The sequence below is a fragment of the Tachyglossus aculeatus genome, chromosome 10 (genome assembly GCF_015852505.1).
Source record: "Tachyglossus aculeatus isolate mTacAcu1 chromosome 10, mTacAcu1.pri, whole genome shotgun sequence".
NCBI lineage: Eukaryota > Metazoa > Chordata > Mammalia > Monotremata > Tachyglossidae > Tachyglossus > Tachyglossus aculeatus.
In genome coordinates, this window is record NC_052075.1 from 31,700,048 (window position 1) to 31,715,257 (window position 15,210).

Sequence of the window (15,210 nt, forward strand, 5' to 3'; positions counted from 1 at the left end):
AAGGAGCATGGCCTGGGGCATAAGTTGGGTATTTTCACAGGGATGCACCCCATTCACCCAAACTAGTGGCCAAGTTTCTTGAAAGGGGCTCTTTGAAACCTGCACAAGGTCCCTTGGTAATGGGTCTTTATTCATGGGGCTGCTCTGTTGCTTGTTACCAAGGCCACGCCTAATGAATTTAGTAGTATTTATCATTGTTGAAAAATAACTACCACATATTAAAACTCTAAGCAACAATTAAGGGAAAAGACAAGGGTCATGAAAAGCATCTAGGAAGAGAGGAATCTCCAGGGGGGGAACATCATCCTACTTCCTTCATCCAAATCAGAGCTGGGAAACCCAGAGTCTATAATAATAATAATAATAATGGCATTTATTAAGAGCTTACTATGTGCAAAGCACTGTTCTAAGTGCCGGGGAGGTTACAGGGTGATCAGGTTGTCCCACAGGGGGCTCACATTCTTAATCCCCATTTCACAGATGAGGTAACTGAGGCCCAGAGAAGTTAAGTGACTTGCCCAAAGTCACACAGCTAAGTGGCGGAGCTGGGTTTTGAACTCATGACCTCTGACTCCAAAGCCCGTGCTTTTTCCACTGAGCCATGCTTTGGATTGAGCTGAGATTTAACCTTACAGTCTGTGTGTGATATTGCATATTTGATCAAAAGGATTCATATCATGGTTGTCACAGTCATTTCCTTTCCCTTTTCTTATATTTTGATTGTTTTCCTTTATATCATTATTGAATTCTATTTCCCATGAGTTATTAAGGGTAATGGAAAGAGAAATTATGGAATATGCTGTCACCTGAAATCTTTACATTTGCCCTACTGCATCTGCAGGTGAAACAAAGTGTTGAGACACTGGCCTTGAAAATTTGACTCTCTATTTGAGCCCCCAAAACTCTCACTCTTCATTCATTCATTCAATCATATTTATTGAGTGCTTACTGTGTGCAGAGCACTGTACTAAGCCCTTGGGAAGTACAAGTTGGCAACATATAGAGACGGTCCCTACCGAATAACAGGCTCACAGTCTAGAAGGGGGAGACAGACAACAAAACAAAACATGTGGTCAGGTGTGAAGTCATCAGAATAAATAGAAGTAAAGCTAGAAGCACATCAATGACAAAATAAATAGTAAATATGTACAAGTAAAATAGAGTAATAAATCTATACAAGCATACATACAGGTGCTGCGGGGAGGGGAAGGAGGTAGGGTGGGGGGGGATGTGGAAGGGGAGAGGAAGGAGGGGGCTTAGTCTGGGAAGGCCTCCTGGAGGAGGTGAGCTCTCAGTAGGGCTTTGAAGGGAGGAAGAGAGCTAGCTTGGCAGATGTGCGGAGGGAGGGCATTCCACGTCAAGGGAAGGACATGGGCCGGGGGTCGACAGTGGGACAGGTGAGAACGAGGTACAGTGAGAAGGTTAGCAGCAGAGGAGTGGAGGGTGAGGTAGAGAAGGAGAGAAGGGAGCTGAGGTAGGAGGGGGTGAGGTGATGGAGAGCCTTGAAGCCGAGAGTGAGGAGTTTTTGCTTGATGCATAAGTTGACTGGCAGCCACTGGAGATTTTTGAGGAGGGGAGTAACATGCCCCGAGCGTTTCTGCACAAAGATGATCCGGGCAGCAGCGTGAAGTATAGACTGAAGTGGGGAGAGACAGGAGGATGGGAGATCAGAGAGGAGGCTGATGCAGTAATCCAGTCAGGATAGGATGAGAGATTGAACCAGCAGGATAGTGGTTTGGATGGAGAGGAAAGGGCGATCTTGGCGATGTTATGGAGGTGAGACTGGCAGGTTTTGGTGATGGATTGGATGTGAGGGGTGAACGAGAGGGCAGAGTCGAGGATGACACCAAGGTTGCGGGCTTGTGAGATGGGAAGGATGGTAGTGCCGTCTACAGTGACAGGAAAGTCAGGGAGAGGGCAGGGTTTGGGAGGGAAGATATGGAGTTCAGTCTTGCCATGGTCATCTGGTGTTTTGCTGGCAGATCAGATGACAGGTCAGAGGCAGATATGCCATTATATCTCCCAGATCTTCCTCTGCACTCAAATAGCTACTACTCTGGTGCAAGTTTTGGTCACTTTGGACACAAAGTTTTAGACTAGTGTGTCAGTCTCCGTGCCAGCCTAATAATTGTGGTATTTGTTAAGTGCTTACTATGTGCCAGGACAGTGCTTTGCACATAGTAAGCGCTTAATAAATGACATTATTATTATTATTATTATTATTATTACTAAGTTCTGGGGTAGATGCAAGATAATTGCATTGCCCACAGTCCCTGTCTCATTTAGGGCTCTCAGCCTCAATTCCCATTTTATGGATAAGGTAACTGAGGCGCAGAGAAGTTAAGCGACTTGCCTAAGGTCACACAGCAGATAAACAGTGGAGCTAGAATTACCCAGGTCATCTCATCCTCAGGCCTGGTGCTTTTTCCACTCAGCCTCACTGCTTCCCCAAGAGGATAAAGCCCTCCAGTCTGTTCTTCATGCTGTTGCACAAATCATCTTCTTATTCACTGACTTGGTACACCTCTGCACTCCTTAGAAACATAGTACCCAGATCCTGATTTCTACAGTCATGCTCTTTCTACTTGGACCCACGACAGGGCTGAGAATAGAACCGTGGACAAGGCTACGAGCTGGTTTTAAACGGTTTCATTTTCAAAAATAAAATTAATGAAATTTTCTACTCTCCCAACCACCTGGTACAGTGTCTAGAATTCCGTAGGTGCTCAACAAATGTCTTTGTTCGATCTGTTGATTTATTGCTTGATCGCCTGAGTGATTCCAGCCCCTGCTTCCTCCTGCTGTTACTAAATTCACCTGCTCCCATTCAGGGCCTAATTCTTCGAAAGACTGTATTATACGCATGGCTTTCACTTCCTCCACATCAACTTTCTTTTTGATCCACTGAAATCTGTTGTTTTTCCCTTCATTCTACTGAGACTGCACACCCCAAGGTTGCTGCAAAATGCTTCTTTGCTGGGTCTAATGGACTTTAATTTATCACAGCCCTGCCAATGGTCTATTTCCTTCTGCCTTTAAGACATTTCCACTTAGGTGTCCTCATACCCAACATGTCCAAAACTAAGCACCTCGTCTTCTCATCAAAACCTTCTTTTCCCCCTGGCTTCCCCATCATTGTTTACAACCCATCATTCTCTCTTCCTCACAAGCCTGCAACATTAGCATTATCTTTGACTCATCTTTCTCCTTCAACCTCCATCCTTACAACATCTCCAGAAAATGTCTCTTCCTGTGCACCCAAACTGTTATCGCACTGGTGCAAGCACTTGTTTTAACCTAACAGAACTACTGCCTTAGACTCCTTACTGACCTCCCTGCTTTCAGCTTCTCCCCCTCTAGATTTCACAGCTGCCCATATCCTTTTTCATTCATTCATTCAATCATATTTATTGAGCACTCACTATGTGCAAAGCACTGTACTCAAAATTTTTCTAATAAAAATTTCTGTGCTCATCTCCCCAGTCCTCATAAACCTCCAATAGTTTCCCATTTGTCTCTGCATCAGGCAGAAATTCCCCTTCATAAATTTTAAGGCACTCCATCAGGTTTCTTTTCCCCTACCCAACCCCCCACACCACGGCTGCCCAGCACAGGTGAGTTTTAATTTGTCACAGATTGCCTTCCACTTGCTAGCCACTGCCCAAGCTAGGAATGGAATGGGTACACCTGTGCTTGACTTTCCCTCCCATATTCTAGACTGGTAGAGTACTGGAAACTCTCCAGGTATGATCCTGAGAGGGAACTCAAAAAGTACCATCGATTAATTGCCAGCGGGCAGTGATATAGCAGATGATCTTGTTTTCACTCTGTCTTCCTCTTGAACTGCTTCTTCTCAGTCTTCTCAGAAGGCTAACTGGAAAGAAGGCGGTGAAGCTTTTAAAGGAACAGTCCCAGGTAATCCTTAGCATGAACTCCTGGGAATATAGGATCCTGTTGCTCATTCCAATCAATCAATGGTATTTATAGAGGATTTACTGAGTACAGAGCCCTGTACCAATGCTTGGGAAAGTACAATTCAATAGAATTGGTAAACACCTTCCCTGCTAATAAGGAACTCTATCCAAGAGGAGCTTATAGACATTTAAAGAACAGCATGTGGTTTGAGAGCCAAAGATGCAGGACAGGGCTGCGTTCATGGCAGGTATTTTGAAAGAAACCCCATCTTCGTAATGCTCCAAGGAGCAGCTAGGTTGTTAAGGTAAAGTGGGGGTGTGATTTAAGGAGCTGGTTGAAATTTTTCAAAACCCAAGGCTGTGGGTTAAAGCCCTATGAGCCCATGCATTACCCCACCCTGTCCATAAGGAGGGGTCCTATTCATTCATTCATTCAATCATATTTATTGAGCGCTTACTGTGTGCAGAGCACTGTACTAAGTGCTTGGAAAGAGCAATTCAGCAACAGATACCCAACAATGGGCAGCTTGCCTTCTGTGCTCACTCTAGTGGGAAATAGTGTACTTACCTGACTTCGGTTCCTAGCTTTAGATGGGATTTACCTCACTAGCCACCATCTCTCTCCTACTCTTCAAACTCACATTCCTCTTGTCCCCAGGGTCGCTCCACAAGGGTTGTCCAACTGTCTTTGCACACCTGACATCTAAAGCTGAGCTCTTCATCTTCTCTCCTAATTTTCCTCCTTTTCCTACTGTTCCCTTCTCTGTCCTCAAAACCACCTGTCACAGAAGACTGTGACATTGCAGACCCTCTCAATTCCTCACTGTCTTTCATCTTTAGTCAATTGCTAAATCCTGCCAGTCCTTTCTCTGCAGTACTTCCCAGCCCCACCCCTTTACTAGCATCTGGAGAAGAAATCATTTTCTCCCTAGACTGAATTTGGAACTGCTCTGCTATATGCCATTAAACTAGAGCTAACAGGATTGACCTCCCATGCTCCACTTCATCCAAGCAGATATGACATCAGGCCTCCCATCAGCCACTCCTAAATATAATAATAATAATAATTATGTTCTTCGTTAAGCACTTACTATCTGCCAAGCTCTATTCTAAGCACTGGGGTAGATACAGGGTAATCAGATTGACCCATGTGGGGCTCACACTTTTAATCCCCATTTTACAGATGAGGTAACTGGGGCACAGAGAAATAAGGTGACTTTGCCTAAGGTCACACAGCAGACAAGTGGTGGAGGCAGGATTGATAATAACAATAATAGTAATAATAATAGTATTTCTTAAGCACTTACTGTGTGCCCAGCATTATTCTAAGGACTGGGGTAGATACAAGGTAATCAGGTTGTCCCACTTAGGGCTCACAGTCTTAATCCCCATTTTACAGATGAGGTAACTGAGGCACAGAGAAGTAAAGTGACTTGCCCAGGGTCACACAGCAGACAAGTAGCAGAAGCAAGATTAGAACCCACATCTTCTGACTCCCAAGCCCGTGCTCTTTCCACTAAGCCATGCTGCTTCAAAAATAAGGCTACATAAAGCCCAGAGGCAATTTCAATCTGTACCTACAAACATGCAAAACATACAAGCAGGATTTAATTTGAAACAATAATAGGAACAAGCCTGGAATATTGAGGGAGAGGTAAGAGAATATTTGGGAGGCAGTGTGGCCTAGTGGAAAGAGCCTGGGCGTAGGAGTTAGAAGACCTATGTTCTAATTCAGGTTGAGTTACTTGTGTGCTCTGTGACCTTGGCCAAGTCACTTAACGTTTCTGAGAGCTCCATGAGAGACCTGATTATCCTTTATCTACCCCAGTGTTTAACACAGCACTTGGAACAAAGCACAAATACCACAAATATCATTAATTATTAGATTGTCCATGTAGCTGTCTACAGCTCCTGAGGGGCTTAGGACTGATTTACTGGCAATCCACGTAGAAATCCATCCTAATCAGTTGACAATGTGGTCTAAGATCTGAGCAGCTCGAGTGAGTCCTGTAAACCTGAGCTTTTAAGATGAGTTATCCAGCAACAACCTCTCTAACCCTGTTAATCCACATTAATCTTCTTTTTTTTTTTACCTTAGATGACCTCCAAACCTCCTGTCTCTCCCCACTCCAGTCCATTCTTCATGCCACTGCCTGGATGGTCTTTCTACAGAAACGTTCAGGAAATGTCATCTCCCGCCTCAACAATCTCCAGTGGTTGCCTGTCCACCTCCATATCAAACAAAAACTCCTCACCTTTGGCTTTAAAGCACTCCATCCCCTTGCCCCCTCCTACCTCACCTCTACAGCCTTGTATCTACCCCAGTGCTTAGAACAGTGCCTTGCACATAGTAAGCGCTTAGCAAATACCAACATTATTATTATTATTATTACAGTCCAGTATGCATACTTCGCTCCTCTAATGCTAACCTTCTCACTGTGCCCTGTTCTCACCTGTCTCATTCATTCATTCAGTAGTGTTCATTGAACGCTTATTGTGTGCAGAGCACTGTACTAAGCACTTGGAAAGTACAATTCAATAATAAAGAGAGACAATCCCTGCCCACAATGGACTTACAGTCTAGAAAGGGGGATACAGACATCATAACAAGCGAACAGGCATCAATAGCATCAATATAAACAAATAGAACCCCACTGGCCCCTGGCCCACATCCTACCTCTCTCCTGGAATACCCTCCCTCCTCAAATTCAACAGACAATTGCTCTCTCCCCCTTCAAAGCCTTATTGAAGACATATCTCCTCCAAGAGGCCATCTCAGACTAAGCCCCACTTTTCCTCATCTTCCATTCCCTTCTGTGTTGCCCTGACTTGCTCCCTTTGCTCTTCCCCACCACCCCCGGCTCCTGCCCCACAGCACTTATGTATAGCTCTGTAATTTAATTTATTTCTATTGATGTCTGTCTTCCCACCTCTAGACAGTGACCTCGTTGTGGGTAGGGAATGTCAATATTTGCTGTTGTACTTTTCCAAGTGCATAGTACAGTGCTCTGCACAGGGTAAGCACTTAATACGATTGAATGAATGAATGAATGAATGTATTTGGAGGCTGAGAAGTTATTTATCACTTACACACTTACAGTGGATCAGGCCTTAGTTCTCTCTTGACGGAACTTACGACCTCCTCTCACTGGCCTTCACCACCATATCTCCTGCATCCAGCCCTTCGTTCACACTGTTCACCTGGTGTGGAACTCCCGCTCTCCCAAATTCACCAGTTCAGAGCCCCACCTATCTGCAGTGCACTTGGGAAAACTCATCGAATCCACAGGCCTTCCCTGATTAAATCCCACCCTCCCAAATTGCGTCAATCCACAAGATCCCTTAACACTTAATGATAAGAATAATAATGATAATGATAATAATAGCATTTATTAAGTGCTTACTATATGTCAAGCCTGAAGTAGGAGAAGCCTGGACTAATGGAACAATAATAATAATAATAATGGCATTTATTAAGCGCTTACTATGTGCAAAGCACTGTTCTAAGCGCTGGGGAGGTTACAAGGTGATCTGGTTGTCCCACGGGGGGCTTACAGTCTTAATCCTCATTTTACAGATGAGGTAACTGAGGCCCAGAGAAGTGAAGTGACTTGCCCAAAGTCACACAGCTGACAAGTGGCGGAGCCGGGATTTGAACCCATGACCTCTGACTCCAAAGCCCAGGCTTTTTCCACTGAGCCATGCTGCAAGCATAGGCCCGGGCATCAGAGGACTGGATTCTAGTCCTGGGTCCTCTCCATGCCTGCTGTGTGACCTTGAGAAAGTCACTTAACTTCTCTGTGCCTCGGTTACCTCATTTGTAAAATGGGAATTCGGTACCTGTTCTCCCTCCTATTTAAATGGTGGGCCCTGTGTGGAACAGGGATTATTTCTGATGTGATTATCTTGTATCTTCTCCATTCGTTCATTCGGTGGTATTTATTGAGTGCTTACTGTGTGCAAAGCACTGTGCTGTGCACTTGGGAGAGTACAATATAACAATAAACAGAGACATTCCATGTCCACAACAAGCTTCTCCAATGCTTAGAACAGTGCTTGACACCTAATAATGCTTAACAAATACCACAATTACAATTATTATTAGGTGCCCAATAGTTCTCCTGATTGATATAGACTGTAAGCTCATGTTGGGCAGGGATCATGTCAAGCAACTCTTGTTATCTTGTACTCTCCCAAATGCTTAGTACAGAGCTTTACACACTGCAAGCACTTAATACCATTGATGATGATAATGATCAAATCATCTCATGTTGCTGAGGTCCACTAAGAGTGAGCTCCTGAAGAGCGTGTGTTAGTAGACCAAGGAACAGGTCTGCCCAGGGTGTCAGAACAAGTAGGAAAGAATCTACGAGAGCCTTTGGCCACGGATGCACCTTCGGCCTGCTTGAATGATGGGTAGAGATCTCGGCAGAACTCTGTACACCAGGAGGGAAAAATATCTCCCTGAATTGGAGGCTGAAAGCTAGGATTTGCATTTATCCAGTCTGAGTTGCTTGGTAGCTCACCAATACACTACACCAATAACCTTGAGGTATTTATAAATAATTGTGCCAAAGATGTGGCAGGTTCACACTCGGAAAGATCGTAAAATTATATTTTGATTTAAGATCATGCAATGTTTCATTTGCAGACTTCGTATTGGCTCCTAAGGTCCCCAGGTATTTGTATACCGAGATAAACATATTTTGTGTCTGAATGAGAGCCAAAATCTTAATGTAAAAGGACTAAATTCATACACATTATTTTCCCAGTTGGAGTATTCCCAGTTTCCTGCAACGTACCATTTGGTTGAGTTATCCTGTTCAATGACTCTGGCAGCACATCAAGAGCAAGTGAACAAGGGACAATCCAAAGACGACTGTGACATCCTGCTGAAAGGTGAAGATGATTTCTTTAGAATGACTGGAGCAGGGCCAAAACCAACAACGAATTCTGCGTCATTCTTCCTGGGACCATGAAGTTCTCCCACAGCTCTGCAGGCCTGGAGGAAACATGGGCTTCCCAGCTGACTGTTTTCCCAGAGGCCCGAAAACTGAGCTTCATCTTGCAGATTTGGTCTTGGAGATACTGGATCCTGTTCCCCTTGTCCTCTCCAGGCACAGGCTCCATGGAAGAAAGGTGAGCCCTGGGTTGCATCTAGTAACCCCACATATAGAGTCGCTACTACCTCAGTTTCCTTTTGCCCTTGCTGCTTCCCCTCCTTGGCTTCCAACTGTGGTCTGGGTTGAGCTCTGCGGTGTGGGGAGGGAAATTCAAGCTGTGCTGTCATCCCCATAGACCAAGATGGGCCCTGCAGTACACAGAAGGGGCTCTAAGTTGCCACTGCTATGGAGCAAATGCCACCCTTCCTCTCCCCTGGTCGCCTCTGGCTTGTGACACACACTGAGGGCCAAAGCCGCTGCCACTTTAGGTTGCTTATGGGGTGCTCAGCAGGTGTCTCTATGCCCATGCCCAGCACTCTGCCCACCCTGGCCCCTGCAAGTCCAGGGCCCCGACTGCACTGTCACAATGGCTCCAGTGCCCGGAACTGCTGTCCCCTTTCCACACACAGCTCAATGCCAGAGTGTCATCATGTGTCTCTCAGCCCCAGCCCACGGAGTTGCCTGGAAACTCTGCCACTGTAGGACACCTCCAACCCCCACCCTATCACAGCCTGGGTTTGATCCTAGAGCCCTATATTTCCCCAACACTTTGAAATTTTGGGGTGTCCCTTCCCCCCTAACTTTCAGGCCACACAGCTCTAAGATGGTGGATTGGGCCACAGGGTTGAGATCAGTGCACCACTGGAGGTGGGACTTACAGTTGAACAGGTACCATTAGAGACTGAGGGATGACAACTTCCTGCTCAACCACCAGTGAGAAGCCATGGAACCAGACTGACAGCAATATGACTAATGATGTTTTTCTCCCAAAGGAGAATTTTTGGGAGGGCCAAGGGGATCTGACTGCATCAGCTCAGGGTGGGCTTATGCAGCTGATTGGATGTGTTAAAATCCTGCCTGTGTAAACCCATCCAGGCTCATTACTGCCCTGTGCTGTACCTTTGCTGAGCCCTCGTGGGAGGGAGTACGTTTAAAGGTTCCTGACAGGGAGTGAGATGTTGCCTGTGTTCTCTGTGCTTCACTTCTCAGTGCATCATTGGCACAGTTGGCTGTGAACAGGAGGTTGGAGCTCCTGGGATCTGCATTTGGGAATGTAAAACACATACGTGAGTTTGTTCAGAATGCCCTTAAGAAATCGGGAGGGCCCTATCGGCCACTCCAAACAGGTGGTTGATTTGCCCTTCAGGATTGGGCAAAGGGGATTTGCGACCCAAAGGGAAATGCAAAAGAAAATTGGGTTAAAGGTGTGGTACTCCAGGCTTTGATGGGTGAGATCCAATCCCTGTGGAGAGAAGTGGATGTTTACAGGCATGTATCACTGCTTTGGAGGATGTAGTTGAGCAGCGGAGGATACTGGTTTAGTCCTCAGTAACAGCAGTATCAACTACCGCTTAGGAGGCAAATCGATACAGGAGGGAGGTAGAGGATAGAAAGGATTTAGAATTGGAGGTTCGGAGGCATTTGTTAGGTGCTTTCTGTGTGTCAAGCACTGTTCTAAACACTGAAGAGATGAGAGCCCTGAAGGGGAGGAAACCTAAGGTGGGGCTTTATCTATGCCAGTCATCACATCTCTGCCCCACCAGTGGCTTCATGACCACCTGACCACCAGTTGCCAGAGAACCCCAAGATCCCCCCAACCCATTCACCGATGGCGGTGGATTGTAGAACTCGACAAGTCACCAGGCATGAGGGGGTTATGACCCTCAGAATTGGGACTTAGCTTTCCTAAATTCACACCTACTGGAGGGAAGCACTGATGACCAATCAGAAGATTGGGAACCTCCACCACTGTCATTGAGGAGATGGTGGTCACTTTTCTATCCACAGGAGAGGGAATCCCTGTATTAGAATTAAAAGAGCCCCCTGGAGACTGAAATGCCTTTACATGCTGGTTGGCAAGGGTAAAGCACTTAGTACAGTGCTCTGCACACAGTAAGTGCTCAATAAATATGACTGAATGAATGAGTAAAGCAAACAGTAGTGGAATATAGGTCTCCTGAGCAGGACAAGTTGTGGAAGGCTTTGTTAGGACCCAAGACTGTGGTGGGGGTCTTGATGGAGGGTGATTTTGCCTAAACAGCAAATGAAGTGGCAAAAACACGGTTTGAAAGAAAGAGCCTGAGCGCAAGAGTCCGTAAGATGAGACCGCAAGAGGAGGAACATCCTCAGGCCCTGGTGTACAGGATCCATGCATGAGTGTGAACGTGGGAAGATATTCAATCTGAGTCAGCTGGGATCATATCCTCCTGCCTGGAAGAATGGAGGGTGGGTTCATCGTACTGATCAGACTTGGGGGAATGCCTCATGGAATCACGAGGCAGCATTATTGATCCTAAACTTAGGAGGGAATTGGAGATGCAAAATGGAGACTTGGTAGAAAACCATTACAGGGTTACCTAACTAAGACAGGTGCTTGGTGGAGAAATATGATGGCAGAGAGACCAATGGTTGGATTGTTTGGGAGGCACATCAGAGATGCAAACCCATTTATATGAGTTACAGAGTATATTAACCAAACCTGTCAAGTTACAATCACAGGGGGCCAAAAGACCTCTGGAGAATATCAGACAGTAACAATAATAATTATGGTATTTGTGCAGGCACTGTACTAAGGGCTGGGGTAGATGCAATCAAATCAGGTTTGATTTGAGCCCCTGTCACATGTAGGGCTCACAGTCTCAATCCCCATTTTACAGCTGATGTAACAGGCATGGAGAAGTAAAGTGACTTGCCCCAGGTCACACAGCAGAGAAGTAGCATAGTCAGGATTAGAACTCATGACCTTGTGACTCCCAGGCGGATACAAAATGAGCTCATTCTGTATCCGCTATTCCATGCTACTTCCCATCAGATGGACCCATGAGAGCTGATACAAACACCACAAGTGAAGTGAGCATCCCACCCAGGGACCATGAAGGAGGAAAAGGAGACCTGGTATAATTTTGAGACACAGGGATTGGGTTTGATACCTAAGGGGCATACGAGACACATCATTCTGCAATGAATGACAGATGTTTTAGGCGTGATGCTGTGTGAGTGGGGACTGTGGAGCTCATTTGGGAAGAGTGCCTGGAGGGAGGAGAACAATGTACGCACACCAGCCTAGGGCCCAATTCCTTAAAGCGTGAAGGAGGTTGACCCGACTTCTCCAAGAAGTTGGACTGCACTGACAGAGCCTTGGTAGTTTGGAGGGTTTCAAGTGAAAACCAGGATCCGGAATTGCCTATAATGTCCTATCTGAGCAAAACCCAAAACCTGGAGCAGGAAAGCATGGCTTGTGGAAAGGGGCTATTGACAGAGGGACTTCAACCCCCTTGGTAAAGCATCAGGTTACTCCAGGGGGGCAGAATGCATCATGAGGGGACTTGTCTGGCCAATCCACCCCATAACTCATCGGGCACCCTGAGGAAAACACTTAATGGGGCAAACTTGACCCTAAGGTGGTGGGGTCCCACTGACTGGAAAAGAGGGGAGGTTGATGATTGTCTAGCAGTTGGTTTTATAAAGGCAGGGAAGACTGATGTGATGCAGAGCTGCCCGGGAGAACATTGTCATCTGGGTCGAGGACAGCCTGGAAGACTGACTTCTATTTGAAATAGCCATCAACAACCAGGAAAATGGCCAGAGCCCCATAGCCAGTATTGTCTTCCACCTGAGGCAGGTGATCCAGTGACTCTGGACAAATGGGTTCCTTCCACCTCTGGAGGTCCACACGGCCTGGTGGGAAGTGAAGGGCACCTTGCAGGAAGCTGCCGCCCTGCAGTGTGTTCTGGAAGGACAACTGGTGATCCTGTAGCAGGGACAGAAGAAGGATTCTCTTGAGGCGGCTATTTCCCAGATTAAGAAAGGATAATCAACCAGGGCAAAGCTAGAAAAGGGTCACTGGGAGCAATACCCAGAGCGAAGGATTCCAGGAGTGCCCCTGGTAGTACCAGACTTTCTGTGCTATTGGACATAAGATGGCCAGATGAGGGTGCTGACTTCTACTTCCAAAAGACTTGAAGTGGGAGAAATTAACAGTGGCCTGGACCTGCACTTTCCAGGAACAGACCATTGTTCTGGAAAAGCGGGAAACTTAGCAGGCAGAGACTTGGCAAAACCCAAGGTGACCCCTGGCAGTAGCACCATATCAGTTGCAGCCTGAAGAGTGGGTAATGTACACCAAACCAGTTGAGGGACATTTCCGACCCTGCTATGGGAAGGCCTCTCTATGGTGACGTGTCAGGTCGGCCCTAGGATTTATGGGTTACAAGGAGTCACAGGGGAACCTTGGTTTGCCCATGTATCGCAACTGAAAAAGGGACCTCCTGGCAATACCTAGTAAGGCTATATATCTCCCTTTGTGGGTTTGAGGCCCCGAAATGGAAAACCATGCAGAACTTCATGAATGTGCTGTAGCCTTTTCGGAGTGAAGGGAGGGGATATAACTGTATGAACCATGTGGTATCGGGTTTGGGGATTTATGGGATTGGGCTTGTTAATCGGAGCAAAAAGGGCTTGGGCTTCATGGCAGAGAGCTGACCCCCCGGGATACTTTTATTATGGAGCCGTGTGCATAGACCCACTGCTTCCACAGTAGTTCTCCTTCTTTCTCTCCCCCCACCTACCGCCATCCCCTCCCCAGCTCGACTCTGTGGTCTGGGTTGAGTTCCATGCTATGGGGAGGGCGATTCAAGCTACACTTTTGTCCCCATAATCCGAGTTGGGCCCTGCAGTGTGGAGAGGGGATTCTGACCTGCCACAGCCATGGAGCTGATACCACTCCTCCCCCTCCATGCCACCGCCATGGAGCTGATACCACCCCTCCCCTCCCCCATCCCCTCTTTCCTGAGGTACGCTTCAATGGCCAGAGTCACCACCACTTTTTATTCATTCACTCATTCAATCATATTTATTGAGTGCTTACTGTGTGCAGAGCACTGTACTAAGCACTTAGGAGAGTACAAAATAATGATTATCAGGCACATTCCCTGCCCACGACTAGGTTACAGTCTATAGGGGGAGACAGATATTAATATTCATTGTTAAATCATAGCACCTGCACAGAATTCAGCAGGTGCCTTGCATCCTTTCCTCAAACAACCCATAGCCAAGGTACCATGGCACATCCCCCCATCCCATTCTTTGAGTGCAGCCAGCAGCAGCTCCTGGAACTGCTGCTGCTGTAGGATATCTCCAACCCCCATCCCAGCACAGCTTGGAATTGACCCTACCACCCTGTGTTTCCCCAACACCTTGAAAGTGTGGGGGTGCCTTCTGCTTCCTCCCCGCAAGGCCACATAGCTTCAAGATGGCAGATCAGGCCATGAGGTAGAGATTAATGGGCTGTTGGAGGAGGGACTAAGAGTGATGAATGGGTACCATTGGAAACTGAGGGATGCCAACTTCCTGGTCAACAGCCAGTAAGAAGCCATGGAAACTGACTGACAGCTCAGGGACTAGTGATGGTTTGCTCCCATGAGAACATCTTTGGGAGGACCAAGGGGTGCTGGCTGTGTGAGCCTGGGGTGGGCTTATTCACATGAAAGGGCGTGTTAAAACTCCACGCACGTAAGCAGTATCCACTCTGTGCCTATGCTCATGATGATGATGATGATGGTATTTGTTAAGCGCTTTCTATGTGCAGAGCGCTGTTCTAAGCGCTGGGGGATACAAGGTGACTGGGTTATCCCATGTGGGGCTCACAGTCTTCATCCCCATTTTGCAGATGAGGGAACTGAGGCACAGAGAAGTGAAGTGGCCAGCCCAAGTTCACACATCTGACAAGTGGCGGAGCTGGGATTTGAACCCATGACCTCTGACTCCCAAGCCTGTGCTCTTTCCACATGCTTCTGTGCTCATGTGCCAGAGAGTGCGATTAAAGGATCCTGATTTGGATGCTGTTGTCTCAGTATTCTCTACGCTATATCTCTCTGGGATTGGGAGCAGAGCCAATCTGTTGGATGTTGGAGCCATTTTTATTGTTATTGTTCCCTGTTGGTCCCTATTCCACACCTAAATTGGCAGTTGCCACCATGGCCTTTTCTTTTCATCTGGTGTTGCTGCAAAATCTGCCCTAGACATAGGAATGTGCAGGCCCAAATTGGGTCAGAGGAATCCCCCAGGATGACACTGATGGACAGCTGGTTCTCTGGCTATTGCATATAAAACAGCATCACTTTCCCTCTTTTGAG

The 15,210-nt window shown here is 46.7% G+C and overlaps 1 non-coding gene across 1 annotated transcript; it reads right to left on the minus strand.

The window, feature by feature from the left end:
* Positions 1 to 3,624: 3,624 nt before the first annotated feature.
* Positions 3,625 to 3,762, minus strand: LOC119933941. The gene has a single exon (XR_005452807.1). It is a non-coding gene; the product is annotated as a small nucleolar RNA SNORA7 (small nucleolar RNA).
* Between the last annotated feature and the right edge of the window lie 11,448 nt (positions 3,763 to 15,210).